We start from the raw sequence: 17,275 nt of genomic DNA, 5'->3' as shown, positions 1-17,275 counted from the left end.
GCGACTATATATATTTTTACAATGAAATTACACACGATTTGGTTTTAAATTTATAAAAGTGATTATTACTTTTACATCAAAACACACACGAAAGGGCAAGTGTACCCTGTCATATATGTAGTAAAGTATCGGTAAAAACCAAGTATCGATCCAAGGAAATGGGCGGAGAAATAATACTAGACCTTTTTTCATTAAATTACCGGTAAAAACATAAGTTGTTTGGTTTTTTAATTAAACTAAAGTAAGCATAAACAAATACATATATAAAAACATAATAGATTTCAAATACTAAAATAGATAAATAGCCTTGCTTAATATACAACCAAAGCATGTCAACTAAGTCAGTTTTGGCACTGGAAGCATTCGGTCAATTTTCAAATTTAAGACAATTAGTATCCCTTTCGGGAATCCTAACATGACAATCATTCGGAAAGCTAAAACGATAAACACACTTTAACCACCTAAAACTGTTCTTTAACGTGCAATTGATAAATGTCTATGAAAATCTCCTAAAAATAAGTTAGTCATCCGTTAGGAGTTTTCTAACCGCACTTAATCAAGGAAAGCTACACCGATAAACACAATTCAACCACCGAGACAAGCATAAACTAGATTAAATCACAACCGAGTTCATTTTACAAATCTTGCACATAAATTCACCAAGATAGCAATTTTGGCAGAAACTACTAACTAAGCTAACAAATAATGGCAAGAATTCTATAACACCTCGAATTTTTGTGTCCAATGATGTGTTAACACGTGTCATTTGATTACACGTGGCATCCATAATAAATAAAGGACAAATTTTGACAAACCTTGAAAGTATATAAATTCGAGGGTTATAAATGTCAACAAGGGTAAATATACTGTATAATAACCCTAAATAAATGCTTGAACCTTCAAACGAATAAATCATAGATCATACGGAAGCGAACCGCGGAAGAAAGTGAGAGATTACGAGCTACAGGGGTTAACTGTGTCAACATGTTTAATTATACCTCTGAGTGACCCTTTAACGTTCCCAGGGCTTCGTAACAGTTTTATACGCTCACAAGAATATACTATATAAATTCCGCGAAGTTCCGTCTTAAAACGAGAAAGTTATACTCGAATTCGTATGAGAAGGGTTAAAAGCGTCAACAGTGAAAGTTAAGGCTTTCCAAGTAAATAATAAACTAACAAGGGACTTTATAATGCGGGTATATAACACGAGGCCCCTATCGGTAAATAACCGAGGGCCAAACCGCAAAGTTACCCCTTCAAACCCGAAAGGTCAGGTAAATCATTACGAAAGATTTCGTTATTAATTACCAGATTCTGATAATCATTACAAAAGATTTTAAAAATCTGAAAAACAGACCTCTCGCGACCCGCGTGAAGGTTAAGATTAAGTTGAGGCGGGCCGCGAGCCACCTCAATTACGCGTCTGATTTCTTAAACTCAGGCGACCCGCGTTAAAGTGCATGGGAACTCCCATGCGGGTCGCGTAAAGTGCCCAGATGCAGAAACTTTGTAGTTTCTTGCCATTTGAGCATTGTGAACGATCAAACCTCAATAAATGAGGCATGGGCACCCTACACTTGACCCATACACCTTAGGGAGACCTGCCCATGATCCATGATCAAATGTAGGCTGAGTTGTGATGATCTTGAGGGCTTAGTTTCACTATAAATAGCCAAGTTTGGCTCATAACATTCACACAACACAAAACACACTATCTGATCATTCTAAGAAGCTCTCAAGCATCCCTCTGAGTTCTTAAGTCTTCACTCAACTTCTGTAAGTGATCTAACCCTTTGTGGTTTCACATTTCCTTAGTAAATGGCTAAAAACCAAACCGTCGTAAATACGGTTTGACTTTAAAATAACTCAGTGATGGTTCAGTCTTATGACGAATCAAAAGTGGTTATGAGTTGGTATTTATGTGGGTAATAAACCTCTAAAAAGGTTCCCCCTGATCACCACTCTAACTATGTCAAATATCGAGTCAAACGTGCGGTTAAAAAGTCAACAGAAAGCTATTTTAGCGATTTATGCATAATCTGTAATGTATATGTTATGAAACCTGTTTTGACACTTATAAAACATGATATTAAGTATATAAACTTGTTTGCGCTCGTTTGGATCGATCATTTGCTACATTGACCCGGTTCGGAGCCGAATGTCGCAAAAGTTTGACTTTTGCTTTGACTTCAGTTCTGACCCGTTTTAGTGAGGTATAGATATGCCTTAGGACTCTCTTAGGACCAGGTCACATGTTGGTATAAACCTCTGTGATCGGTTCATGAGTTATCCGAGTCTTTTACGTATTTCCGTCATTCGCCTAAAAATTGACCGTAACGGCCTTTTGAAATTAAAACGAGTATTTCGGACACGTGAACGGACCAAAACCTTGCTTATTAAATTATGAGCATGTCCTTAAAGTTTCACGTCAATCCGAGGTCTAGAATGAGAGTTATGCTAATTAGCGCAATTTAAATAAACTTTTGTAATAAACGGCGCAATTAGCATAACACCTATCTAAACCAAGATTTCGTCACCAAAACTTTTACCCACTGTATTAAAATAATATTTTGGGAATTTTAAAGATTTTTAATAATTTTTACCTCACTCATAACCTGCGGTTATGGCTACGGTTCGGTAAATACCGAATATGCCCTTTTCGGCCAAAACATGAGTTCTACAAGGTCTTTTGACCCGATTCCAGTTGCTACTGATTTTAAATAATAAATAAAGTATTTTAAGCTTTATAAGCTGTACGGGAAACTCAGATTTCCTGTAGAACTCGAAAAGCCCTTTTTAAAGTCTTTAAAAGGACCAAAAAGCCCCTACGGGGCATAATAATAACTTAAACTCGTTACGGGCGTCACGGAAGGTATCCTACTGATACCACAACCTATTTAAGGCATATTGACTTAGGAAATAAGCGTACGACTCTCATAGTTAACCGTTTCGCCTATTGCGCGCACGGTTCGGCTTATGAAACTAGTTTTCATAAATTAGCCGATACGGGTCAAATTATATTATTTGAACCCCAAAATCCAGAGTGTGAACCATTAACCCATATAAAACAAGTCTCTGAACATGCTGGGTCAGAATCACACTCCATTCTCGGTTTTCGCCTTTTCGCGCGATTAAACCATAATCTATATATATCGGAACCAACCGGTCTAGGCTACGGCCATTATAACGACTCGTTAGGATTCTAAGAGGTTAATTAAAACCTTCGTTCCAGATTAGGAGCCCCAGTAAAAGCTATCGGTGATTTAATCCAAAATTAAGGAAATATACTTGCAAAGGTAAATACTTTAACTTATTTCCCCTATATGGGCTTGGGTTACGGTATATTAATACCGCTTGATTGAGCATTGTATTCTTCCATCGCTTAGGTGGTTAATTAAATAATATGATCGGCTCATTTAAACAGTTTTGTTTCTTATAAGCCTTTGGGGGGTTTAATGACCGTTGTCCCGGATATCCTTGGCATCATTTTACGAAATGGCCACGACCATCGACATCCCGGTGTAGGCGTACACCCGGTATAAAGTGTCGACATTAAATTAAAAGACGTAGCCGTTGGTTTTTATACTACGGTTTTACGCAATGTGGTGTGTCTATAAATCTTTAACCCGGCACGACCCGGGCTACTGAACGCATAAAAGAACATGTAAAACGTTCACAAGATTTTATTATAATTTTCCCAAGTTATAAAAGAGTTTGTGCCTTGTGCATTCAAATCAATTTTAATAAACATTTTCAAATGTGTCAGTTGAATGTATTTACCAGTGTAAACTGACGTATTTTCCCCAAAAAGATTAAGTGCAGGTACTAGACGAAATTGGCTGGTATTAGCTGCCTAAGCATCACGAATAGTCTCGCAAACTCGATGCCGTATCTGAATGAACAATATTTATTTATTTTGATCCGCTGTGGATATATTCAACTTCTGTAATACATTTGATATTACAACCAGAGGTTGAAGTTTATATATTTATCTTAAGCTTCCGCTGTGCATTATATAATTGTGTGGTTTGACTATATTGTTGCCAACATCGTCACGGTAATCCCCCACCGGGCCCACCGGTGAAACATGTGGAAATCGGGGTGTGACAGGTTGGTATCAGAGCCAACATTGAGTGAATTAAACACATTAGGCATTGTGTTTAATCTCAATGACACAATTGCACATACTTGAGTCTAGACAAGAACTTAGGACAAATTCGGATTAATACTCCTTTTTGTCTTTACTTTCATTTCGATTTTTAATAAGTTTTGGAGCAGGAAAATGCCACCTGTTATATTCCGAGGAAGAGGAAGGGGAAGAAGAGGCAGAGGAGAAGTCGTGACGCATCACGATAACGAAGCTGGACCATCTGGTACAAGACATCCTTCGATGACACGGAGTGAAGAACCACAACGACGAAGAGATCTTTATGAACCCGCGAGGCATTCCACTTCGCACAGCTCGACGCCATCTTATCGGCACTCCTTTGGACCAAATTCAGAGAATGATCCCAATAACCCACAACCTTCCTTCATACCTCTACAACGTTCGGTATCGACCCGGAATTATGACGACCCTACTCCATACTACATAGGTCAGTTTAATCCGGCTGACTACATACAGGAACCATCAGGTTTTGTTCCACTAGGGCCACAAGACCACTTTTCTGAAGATCCCATGGAGGAAGATGAGGATCCTACTGAACCAGCTCGTGGTACGCCCACGCACCCGATAGAAGTCTCTGATGGGTCATCCTTCCATGGCACACCTTATCAGGGACCAGACAGTTTCCAAGCGTTGTTTGACCGACATGAGTGGTACTACACGCCACCTCAACAGACATCGCAACAACCGCGACATCCACAGGATCCCTCTGAGGATTCACGCTTTGAGGCAGTTACGCCACCACCTCCGCCACCGGCGCAACCAGTAATACCTGATCCGCCAAGGCGTAGGAGGACAAATGCTCGTATGTCTACACGAGGAGGAGGGGGTATCCACTTCAGCACTCCTCGACATTCTAGTAGTAGCCACTATCCGCCACTACAAGAAGAAGGACCTTCAAGTCCTATACAGGAGGCGAACTCCGCACCAGCTGCACCAAATTCGCCACCATTTGGGTATGACCAACCCATACCTGCTTACACGGGTCCAACGGCTTACAACCCGTTCGAACCGTCACAAGCACAATACAACTACGGCTATGAGCGCGACCCATATGTGGTGTCGGCAAGATATAATGTGCGCTACCCTGACGGAGCACATGGAAACATGGGACCACCGGACTACTCAGCTCATGGGTATCCAATACCTCCCAGACCTCCAGTTCCGCATCAAGCGCCACAACCACGTTTCTCTCCTCCTGAACAGGAAGAGATACTCCATCGACTAGATCGTGTGGAGAGAGAGTTCGAAGAAGAGAAAAAGAGCCACCGAGGATTTCTCAAAGGCTTGGCGAACCTACTAAAGGGCAAAAAGAAGAAACGTGACCATTAGCCCCTAATAGTTGTACTAATGTAATTTCTATTTTGAAATAAGTCCTTGCGTGGACACTTATCGTATTTCAGTCCCTACGTGGACTTATCTTTAGTCCTTGCATGGACACCTATCTTGTATTAGTCCCTGCGTGGACTTGTCACTTATTTTTAAACCTCTATGGAGGTATGTACTATTTGAAAGACCCGTTTAGGGCAATATGTAATTGTATTTGAGATTTTGGAATGTATGTTATGAGTTTTGTTTTAATATGTATAAAATAAATCAAAACCAATCCTTTTATATTGATCTGCCTAGATAAAGAATCCTAAAAGGTGAAACCTAGCTTGGTGTCTTTTAAAGATCCAGTCAAGATGGTACGACCTAATTGAAAAGATTCTGATTCCCTGTTAACCTCTGTACGCATGTTACCAATCATGGCAGATGTGATTCGTTAAAATCACACACGTCATTCTTATACAATAATCCTTTAAGGATTTCAGAACCCAACTAAATGATTTATAAATCGTGGGTTAAATCACCAATGAAAGTGATGTAATGCCTACGGGCCAATATTATTAAAACATCCGTTAGTGATGTAGTGCCTACGAGCCAATATTATTAAAACATCCATTAGTGATGTAGTGCCTACGGGCCAGTATTATAAAAACATCCATTAGTGATGTAGTGCCTACGGGCCAGTATCATAAAAACATCCATTAGTGATGTAATGCCTACGGGCCAATATTATTAAAACATCCGTTAGTGATGTAGTGCCTACGGGCCAGTATTATTAAAACATCCATTAGTGATGTAGTGCCTACGGGCCAATATTATTAAAACATCCATTAGTGATGTAGTGCCTACGGGCCAGTATTATTAAAACATCCATTAGTGATGTAGTGCCTACGGGCCAATATTATTAAAACATCCATTAGTGATGTAGTGCCTACGGGCCAGTATTATAAAAACATCCATGAGAGATGTAGTGCCTACGGGCCAACCATATTAAAAACATCCATTAGAGGTGTAGCGCCTATGGGCCGTAATAATTGTTTTATAACGACAAAAGACAGTGGTAGTCTATGACTCTCTGTCAGAAAGAGATAAAAGAACCACGGTTCAAATCTCTATGCCTTTGATTCTCTGAAATCTCGGCTAATATTATAAAACATCATCATGATTAGGCTTTATACCGCCAATACTATGTATATAGCTGAAATAGGATATATTCAAATCCTAATATGTAATGAAATAATAAGTTAACCAAATATGGTCTCTGTACCATGGTTGACAAATTGTCATAAATGACGATTATAATAATCTCCTGAATAAAATTTTGTTATCTTCTGTAACACATTCAAGTTACAATGGCGGATCCCAACGGAGAGAATAGCCATACTAATGATGATGAATACGACAATACGCCAGTACATTTGACAGGCGCACAACTGAAGGCTCTGATTGACAATGCTGTTCAGGCAGCTCTTGATCGTCAATATACTGAGTCCCAAGGCAGAACCGTGTCAAAACCAGCCTCTAAACCAAAGACACACTCCAAACCACCCTCTGAACCCAAGAAAGATGACGACAAACACTCGTCCACTGAGAACAGCGTTCATCGCGATAGAGAATATACTGATGCATCAAATGCTAAGGGTTGCACCTACAAATACTTTGTATCTTGTAAGCCCCGGGAATTTACAGGGGAGAAAGGTGCTGTTGATTGTATCACCTGGCTAGATGAGATGGACACTATTGTGGACATCAGCGGGTGTGCAGCGAGGGATGTGGTGAAGTATGTGTCCCAATCATTCAAGGGCGAGGCCCTGGCATGGTGGAGGGCGTTGGTGCAGGCATCTGGTAAGTCTGCTTTGTACAAAATGACATGGGAGGAATTTATTGCTCTCATTAAGGAAAACTACTGCCCTCAGCATGAGGTTGAGAAGATCGAGGCTGACTTTGTGTCACTGGTGATGACGAACCTGGACTGCCAGGCATATTTGACGAGTTTCAATACAATGTCTCGTCTGGTCCCGTACCTTGTGACCCCAGAACCTCGAAGAATCGCCCGTTTTATTGGGGGCTTGGAGCCTGCAATAAAGGCGAGTGTAAAGGCCTCTCGGCCGACGACCTTCAGGTCAGTTACTGACCTCTCCTTGTCTCTCACCTTAGACGCTGTCCGCCTGAGGACACTAAGGAACAAGGAGGCTGAGAAGAGAAAACGTGAGGATGATACCTCACGAAGATCAGGGAAGAAGCACCGTGGAAACGGTGAAGGCAAAAGAGGGTCGGAGGCAAAGAAGGATGGGCAAGCTGGTGACAGGCCCAACTGCAAAATATGCAAGAAACCCCACTCTGGGAAATGCAGATTTGCATCGAACTCACAGTCGCAATCAAAGACTCCTTCCTGTGGACTATGCAAGTCCAAGGATCATAAGACTGTGGAGTGCAAGAAAATCAAGGATGCAACCTGCTATGGTTGTAATGAAAAGGGGCACATCAAGAGTAACTGCCCTAAGTATGCCAAGAAGGCGGAAGAAACAAAGAAGTCGAATGCGAGAGTTTTTCGCATGGATGCAAAGGAAGCGGTTCAGAACGACAACGTGCTTACAGGTACTTTTCTCGTAAATAATATATTTGCAAGAGTACTATTCGATTCTGGCGCTGATAAATCCTTTGTAGACCAGAAATTTTGCCAACTACTGAATATGCCTATCAAAACCCTTGATATGAAATACGAAGTAGAGTTAGCAGACGGCACGATAGAAACCGTCTCAACTGTTCTAGAAGGATGTGAAATGTCCATTAGGAACCATTCTTTTCCTTTATCTCTACTTCCCTTCAAATTAGCGGGTTTTGACATTGTGCTAGGCATGGACTGGTTATCCCGTAATCAGGCCCAAATCATTTGCGGCAAGAGGCAGATAGTGCTAAAGACTCCGAGTGGTGAATCTCTTACCATTCGAGGAGATACGCAGTACGGATTGCCCGAAGACGTATCTATGCTGAAAGCTTCTAGGTGTTTGAACAGAGGCTGTGTAATTTACATGGCTTAGGTTATAATTGAAGAACCTAAGCCGAAGATAGAGGATCTCCCTGTCATTTCTGAATACCCCGAGGTTTTTCCCGAAGAACTACCTGGTTTGCCACCAGATAGACAAGTGGAGTTCAGAATAGACATCATTCCTGGAGCGGCTCCGATAGCAAGAGCACCTTACAGATTAGCTCCGACAGAAATGAAAGAACTGAGAACCCAGTTGGATGAACTGCTGTCGAAAGGTTTTATCAGACCTAGTTCATCTCCCTGGGGAGCACCAGTCCTATTTGTAAAGAAGAAGGACGGATCGATGCGGTTGTGCATCGACTACCGAGAGCTAAATAAAGTTACCATAAAGAACAGATATCCTTTACCAAGGATCGATGATCTATTTGACCAGCTGCAAGGAGCAAGCTATTTCTCAAAGATCGACTTAAGGTCGGGTTATCATCAGCTAAGGGTCAGAGATGAAGATGTACACAAGACTGCATTTAGGACTCGCTATGGTCATTACGAGTTCCTAGTGATGCCTTTTGGGCTCACAAATGCACCAGCTGCGTTCATGGATCTCATGAATCGCGTCTGCAAGCCGTATCTAGACAAATTTGTCATAGTCTTCATCGACGATATCCTTATATATTCCAAGAACCAAGCTGACCACGAGAAGCACCTCCGTTGCATTCTCGAATTACTACAGCGTGAGAAACTCTACGCCAAATTCTCGAAGTGTGAATTCTGGCTACGAGAGGTTCAGTTTTTAGGACACGTTGTGAGTGAGCGTGGTATCCAAGTAGATCCCGCTAAGGTAGAGGCGGTCATGAACTGGCAAGAGCCAAAGACGCCTACCGAAATCCGTAGTTTCCTGGGGTTAGCAGGGTACTACAGGAGGTTTATTGAAAATTTTTCGAGGATTGCTGCGCCCTTGACTTCCCTAACCAAGAAGAAAGAAAAGTTCATTTGGGGCCCAAAGCAGCAAGAGTCCTTCGAAATACGGAAGCAAAAGCTAAGCAACGCACCTGTGTTGACTTTACCAGAAGGTACAGATGAATTCGTAGTTTACTGCGATGCATCACACACGGGCATGGGTGTGTGCTTATGCAGAAGGGCAAGGTGATTGCCTATGCTTCAAGGCAATTAAAGGTGCACGAAAAGAATTACACCACCCATGATTTGGAGTTGGGTGCCGTTGTATTTGCACTGAAGTTGTGGAGGCACTACCTTTATGGTATTAAATTTGTGATTTATTCTGATCACAAAAGCCTCCAGCACCTGTTCAACCAGAAGGAGTTGAACATGAGGCAGCGCCGTTGGATGGAAACCTTGAATGACTATGATTGCGAGATCAGGTACCATCCCGGCAAGGCGAATGTAGTCGCTGATGCCTTAAGCAGGAAAGAAAGGGTAAAACCTATTCGAATCAATGCCAAGAGCGTTGAAGTCAAGAACAATTTGATTGAGAGGATATTAGCTGCACAGCGAGAGGCTGTGTTGGAAGCTAATTATCCTAATGAAAAGCTGGGAGTAACTGAGGAGCAGTTGACTCTTAGCAAGGATGGAATCCTTAGATTGAACGGACGTATATGGGTTCCAATTTATGGAGGACTACGAGATGTTATCCTCCAGGAAGCCCATAGTTCCAAATACTCAGTCCATCCTGGTGCAGACAAAATGTACCAAGACTTAAAGGCAAATTATTGGTGGATAGGCTTGAAAAAGTCTGTAGCCGCCCATGTAGCAAAGTGCTTGACTTGTGCTCAAGTCAAAACCGAGCACCAAAAGCCATCTGGCTTGCTACAATAGCCTGAGCTTCCCGAGTGGAAGTGGGAATGCGTAACTATGGACTTCATAACCAAGTTACCCAAAACCAGGAAAGGAAACGATACAATATGGGTCATAGTCGATAGGCTGACTAAATCGGCTCATTTTCTACCCATCAAGGAGACGTATAGCTCCGATATGTTAGCCCAACTTTATGTTGATAAGATTGTAGCCTTACACGGCATACCTGTGACTATTATCTCGGACAGGGATACTAGATACACATCTCATTTCTGGAAGAGTTTCCAGCAATCTTTGGGCACGCGTTTAAACTTTAGTACGGCTTACCATCCACAGACGGACGGTCAAAGTGAGCGTACTATCCAAACGCTAGAAGACATGCTTCGTGCATGTGCAATCGATTTAGGTGGTAACTGGGATAAGAACCTACCCCTAATCGAATTCTCCTACAATAATAGCTACCACACCAGCATAAAGGTTGCGCCTTTCGAGGCATTATACGGTAGGAAGTGCAGATCGCCTGTTTGTTGGGCGGAAGTAGGAGAGGTCCAATTATCAGGACCAGAGATTGTTTTCCAGACAACGGACAAGATTGTTCAGATCCGGGAACGTCTCAAGGCTGCCCGCGATAGGCAGAAGAGCTACGCTGATCCAAAACGTAAGGATCTTCACTTCGAAGTAGGTGAAAAAGTGTTGCTTAAGGTATCACCCTGGAAGGGGGTGATGCGTTTCGGCAAGAAAGGCAAACTGAGTCCGAGATACATAGGACCTTTTGAGGTCATTGAACGGGTCGGGTCAGTCGCCTATAAGTTGAACTTGCCTGAAGAGCTCAATGGAATTCATAATGTGTTCCACATCTGCAATCTCAAAAAGTGCTTCGCCGATGAATCATTGGTGATTCCACACACAGATGTGCATATAGATGAGAGCTTAAAGTTTATAGAAAAACCCTTGTCGATTGAAGATCGACAGGTAAAGAAGCTTCGCAGAAAACACGTACCGATCGTAAAAGTCAAATGGGATGCTCGTAGAGGTCCTGAATATACGTGGGAAGTCGAAGCTACAATGAAAGAAAAGTACCCCTATTTATTTGAGTAAATCTCGGGTCGAGATTTATTTTAAGGGGGTGAGGATGTAACACCTCGAATTTTTGTGTCCAATGACGTGTTAACACGTGTCATTTGATTACACGTGGCATCCATAATAAATAAAGGACAAATTTTGACAAACCTTGAAAGTATATAAATTCGAGGGTTATAAATGTCAACAAGGGTAAATATACTGTATAATAACCCTAAATAAATGCTTGAACCTTCAAACGAATAAATCATAGATCATACGGAAGCGAACCGCGGAAGAAAGTGAGAGATTACGAGCTACAGGGGTTAACTGTGTCAACATGTTTAATTATACCTCTGAGTGACCCTTTAACGTTCCCAGGGCTTCGTAACAGTATTATACGCTCACAAGAATATACTATATAAATTCCGCGAAGTTCCGTCTTAAAACGAGAAAGTTATACTCGAATTCGTATGAGAAGGGTTAAAAGCGTCAACAGTGAAAGTTAAGGCTTTCCAAGTAAATAATAAACTAACAAGGGACTTTATAATGCGGGTATATAACACGAGGCCCCTATCGGTAAATAACCGAGGGCCAAACCGCAAAGTTACCCCTTCAAACCCGAAAGGTCAGGTAAATCATTACGAAAGATTTCGTTATTAATTACCGGATTCTGATAATCATTACAAAAGATTTTAAAAATCTGAAAAACAGACCTCTCGCGACCCGCGTGAAGGTTAAGATTAAGTTGAGGCGGGCCGCGAGCCACCTCAATTACGCGTCTGATTTCTTAAACTCAGGCGACCCGCGTTAAAGTGCATGGGAACTCCCATGCGGGTCGCGTAAAGTGCCCAGATGCAGAAACTTTGTAGTTTCTTGCCTTTTGAGCATTGTGAACGATCAAACCTCAATAAATGAGGCATGGGCACCCTACACTTGACCCATACACCTTAGGGACACCTGCCCATGATCCATGATCAAATGTAGGCTGAGTTGTGATGATCTTGAGGGCTTAGTTTCACTATAAATAGCCAAGTTTGGCTCATAACATTCACACAACACAAAACACACTATCTGATCATTCTAAGAAGCTCTCAAGCATCCCTCTGAGTTCTTAAGTCTTCACTCAACTTCTGTAAGTGATCTAACCCTTTGTGGTTTCACATTTCCTTAGTAAATGGCTAAAAACCAAACCGTCGTAAATACGGTTTGACTTTAAAATAACTCAGTGATGGTTCAGTCTTATGACGAATCAAAAGTGGTTATGAGTTGGTATTTATGTGGGTAATAAACCTCTAAAAAGGTTCCCCCTGATCACCACTCTAACTATGTCAAATATCGAGTCAAACGTGCGGTTAAAAAGTTAACAGAAAGCTATTTTAGCGATTTATGCATAATCTGTAATGTATATGTTATGAAACCTGTTTTGACACTTATAAAACATGATATTAAGTATATAAACTTGTTTGCGCTCGTTTGGATCGATCATTTGCTACATTGACCCGGTTCGGAGCCGAATGTCGCAAAAGTTTGACTTTTGCTTTGACTTCAGTTCTGACCCGTTTTAGTGAGGTATAGATATGCCTTAGGACTCTCTTAGGACCAGGTCACATGTTGGTATAAACCTCTGTGATCGGTTCATGAGTTATCCGAGTCTTTTACGTATTTCCGTCATTCGCCTAAAAATTGACCGTAACGGCCTTTTGAAATTAAAACGAGTATTTCGGACACGTGAACGGACCAAAACCTTGCTTATTAAATTATGAGCATGTCCTTAAAGTTTCACGTCAATCCGAGGTCTAGAATGAGAGTTATGCTAATTAGCGCAATTTAAATAAACTTTTGTAACAAACGGCGCAATTAGCATAACACCTATCTAAACCAAGATTTCGTCACCAAAACTTTTACCCAATGTATTAAAATAATATTTTGGGAATTTTAAAGATTTTTAATAATTTTTACCTCACTCATAACCTGCGGTTATGGCTACGGTTCGGTAAATACCGAATATGCCCTTTTCGGCCAAAACATGAGTTCTACAAGGTCTTTTGACCCGATTCCAGTTGCTACTGATTTTAAAAAATAAATAAAGTATTTTAAGCTTTATAAGCTGTACGGGAAACTCAGATTTCCTGTAGAACTCGAAAAGCCCTTTTTAAAGTCTTTAAAAGGACCAAAAAGCCCCTACGGGGCATAATAATAACTTAAACTCGTTACGGGCGTCACGGAAGGTATCCTACTGATACCACAACCTATTTAAGGCATATTGACTTAGGAAATAAGCGTACGACTCTCATAGTTAACCGTTTCGCCTATTGCGCGCACGGTTCGGCTTATGAAACTAGTTTTCATAAATTAGCCGATACGGGTCAAATTATATTTATTTGAACCCCAAAATCCAGAGTGTGAACCATTAACCCATATAAAACAAGTCTCTGAACTTGCTGGGTCAGAATCACACTCCATTCTCGGTTTTCGCCTTTTCGCGCGATTAAACCATAATCTATATATATCGGAACCAACCGGTCTAGGCTACGGCCATTATAACGACTCGTTAGGATTCTAAGAGGTTAATTAAAACCTTCGTTCCAGATTAGGAGCCCCAGTAAAAGCTATCGGTGATTTAATCCAAAATTAAGGAAATATACTTGCAAAGGTAAATACTTTAACTTATTTCCCCTATATGGGCTTGGGTTACGGTATATTAATACCGCTTGATTGAGCATTGTATTCTTCCATCGCTTAGGTGGTTAATTAAATAATATGATCGGCTCATTTAAGCAGTTTTGTTTCTTATAAGCCTTTGGGGGGTTTAATGACCGTTGTCCCGGATATCCTTGGCATCATTTTACGAAATGGCCACGACCATCAACATCCCGGTGTAGGCGTACACGCGGTATAAAGTGTCGACATTAAATTAAAAGACGTAGCCGTTGGTTTTTATACTACGGTTTTACGCAATGTGGTGTGTCTATAAATCTTTAACCCGGCACGACCCGGGCTACTGAACGCATAAAAGAACATGTAAAACGTTCACAAGATTTTATTATAATTTTCCCAAGTTATAAAAGAGTTTGTGCCTTGTGCATTCAAATCAATTTTAATAAACATTTTCAAATGTGTCAGTTGAATGTATTTACCAGTGTAAACTGACGTATTTTCCCCAAAAAGATTAAGTGCAGGTACTAGACGAAATTGGCTGGTATTAGCTGCCTAAGCATCACGAATAGTCTCGCAAACTCGATGCCGTATCTGAATGAACAATATTTATTTATTTTGATCCGCTGTGGATATATTCAACTTCTGTAATACATTTGATATTACAACCAGAGGTTGAAGTTTATATATTTATCTTAAGCTTCCGCTGTGCATTATATAATTGTGTGGTTTGACTATATTGTTGCCAACATCGTCACGGTAATCCCCCACCGGGCCCACCGGTGAAACACGTGGAAATCGGGGTGTGACAAATTCATAACAACACCATCTAACCCGTTAGGGTCCTTCCGTGAGGGCGAGCTTTCTTGATTAACAATAATTACATTTTGTTAAACCACTAACCATTTCTAGTATCATTGTGCCCACATTTTAACCAAGTTAAACTAGTTAACCAAATTAAAAGTTTACTAATACATGATTAATTAAGCTTCATTTTTCAACTATCTTAACTAACCAAGTACCAATCATCCAACACAATTACCTATAATCAAGAAATAATATCAATAACAAGGTTGCAAACTAATCATCAAAGATAATCATAGAAAATACTTCCAAATGTCATTACAAACAAAGATTAACATACTAATGGCTATAATCAAGCAAGGGATTGTTGTGTTTTTGCCCAAAGGCTACAATAATACATAATAATCAATCTTAATGCTTGAAACATAACAAAATTATGGAAAGACTTAAGAATTCAAACCATAAACAAGCATAAGAATGAGAATCCGGATAGAAATGGAGCTTATCGGGACAATATGGCTTGAATCCGGGCGAAAGCTGATGCCTCCGGAGCCTGAAAATCGCCTGTGAAGCTCTCCAAAATTCCAGAGTTGCGAACAGAATGCTTCTGTTTGTTTTTTATATATTTTCGATGTCGCACGGTCGTGCACCGATCGCACGACCGTTCACTTTTTGCATTATTGGAGTTACTGTTCATGACATCAGCAGAGTTGACTGGTCTTCGGTCTCGCACGACCGTTCCTCGTATTGCACGATCGTGCGTTTCCGGGATCTTGTTGCACGGACTGAAGCACTGGTCGTTCATCACCGGGAATTTGCTGAACATCGGATCCGCATGGGGTGCAATGTATGGCACGACCGTGCGTCACCGGGATTGTCTTGCACGCCGTGTTGCACTGGTCGTTCATCACCGGCTGGTCTTGATTTGTCGGAGATGCACGGTCGTTCCTCAGACCGCACGACCGTTCCACTTGCCCAGGTCAGTTTTCTAACAGAATGTTCGCAGCTTCGTCATTTTATCCGGAAAGTCCTCGTTTTCACTATCATTTTGTCCGGTATGCTGTTTTAGGCCTGTAAACAAAAGTATATATAATTAAGTATCCGAATGACGATTTTACGGCCGAAAACGCTTAAAATGGGGATAAAATGGGGGACTAAAATATGTGTAAATTAGCGAATATCAAATCTCCCCACACGTGAACCTTGCTTATCCTCAAGCAAGCTAAACTAAAATGCAATAAAAGATAGAATCAAACAAGAACGATAATTTACACACTATTTTATTGAAAACAACTATAAACGGCTAGCCGGTTTTTCGAAAGACAACATCAAAAGACTCAAACCCAACAAGCATATGCAAATATATAGCGACAACCAAAAAGCCGTGACTTCACATTTAATTGACTCAACATGTTAATCTTCACACAACTCACAATGTTCACACACACTCGGTTTTATTTATGAACCATACATAAAATGTGTACGTGCAAACACTCAATGCCTCGTCAAAGAATTGTGTAATATCATAAGCTTGTTATAAGATCTCGTCTCCACCAACTAACATGCGAAAAAGTGTAAATCAAGAAGTCTTTACGGGTTGTAACGTTAGGCTTGGGCGAAGGGTATGGAAATGGAAATTTAAAGTGGCGAAATGGTTAAAACTCGGTAGTAGCGTTTAACTAGCAACAAACAATACAACTATACATACAAATGCCTTAAAAAGGCGACTATTGCGCAATCGAGCTCATCAACGAAATTTTAACATTTAAGCATTCAAAATTGCTCGATTTTTGTCAACTTCACCTCATTTTAGGGTGTTTTATTTTCTGTTTTTTTTTAGAAAATAAACTAACGGATTTATACAATGGATAGTAAACTATAACAAGCGCTAGTTAAACGATTATTTTAGCCGAGTTTCAACACTAAAAGGTTTAAAATATAAAAAGGCTAAATATGGCTAAGTGGGTGATAATATTGGGTAGACAAAGGTAAACGGGAAGGCTCGACATGGTTAATCCTAAAGGGTAACATAGGGTTTACGGGAAACATAACACAAAGAACAAGGCTAACACAAAGTGGTAATCTAGGTGCCTCTATCATTTCTACACAATTCCGCAAGTTCATGGTCTTAACAAGCATACTAGTGACAAGTTCTAAATTACACAAGACACCCGGCTCACTCCTATATCCGAAATGAACAAATATACAACAATATCAAGGCTCAAATATGCTCACGTAACGGAAGGAATGGGTAAAAGTGTGAAAACTATCATGCAAGTCTTTCTTTGTTTGTCACGCTTTCCGGTTTCCTTTTTCAAAAAAAAATATTTTGCTTGTCGAGTTTTTATCAAGTCCGAAGCTTTCTAAAACACAACCAACCGGTTTATTTACTAAAATATATACAGAAAACAGATATTTTTGAATGATTTTTCTGGTTTTTCTGATATTTTTTTTTA

The sequence above is a fragment of the Helianthus annuus genome, chromosome 10 (assembly GCF_002127325.2).
Source record: "Helianthus annuus cultivar XRQ/B chromosome 10, HanXRQr2.0-SUNRISE, whole genome shotgun sequence".
In the NCBI taxonomy this organism is placed as follows: domain Eukaryota; kingdom Viridiplantae; phylum Streptophyta; class Magnoliopsida; order Asterales; family Asteraceae; genus Helianthus; species Helianthus annuus.
Note: the sequence above shows the minus strand (reverse complement) of the source record.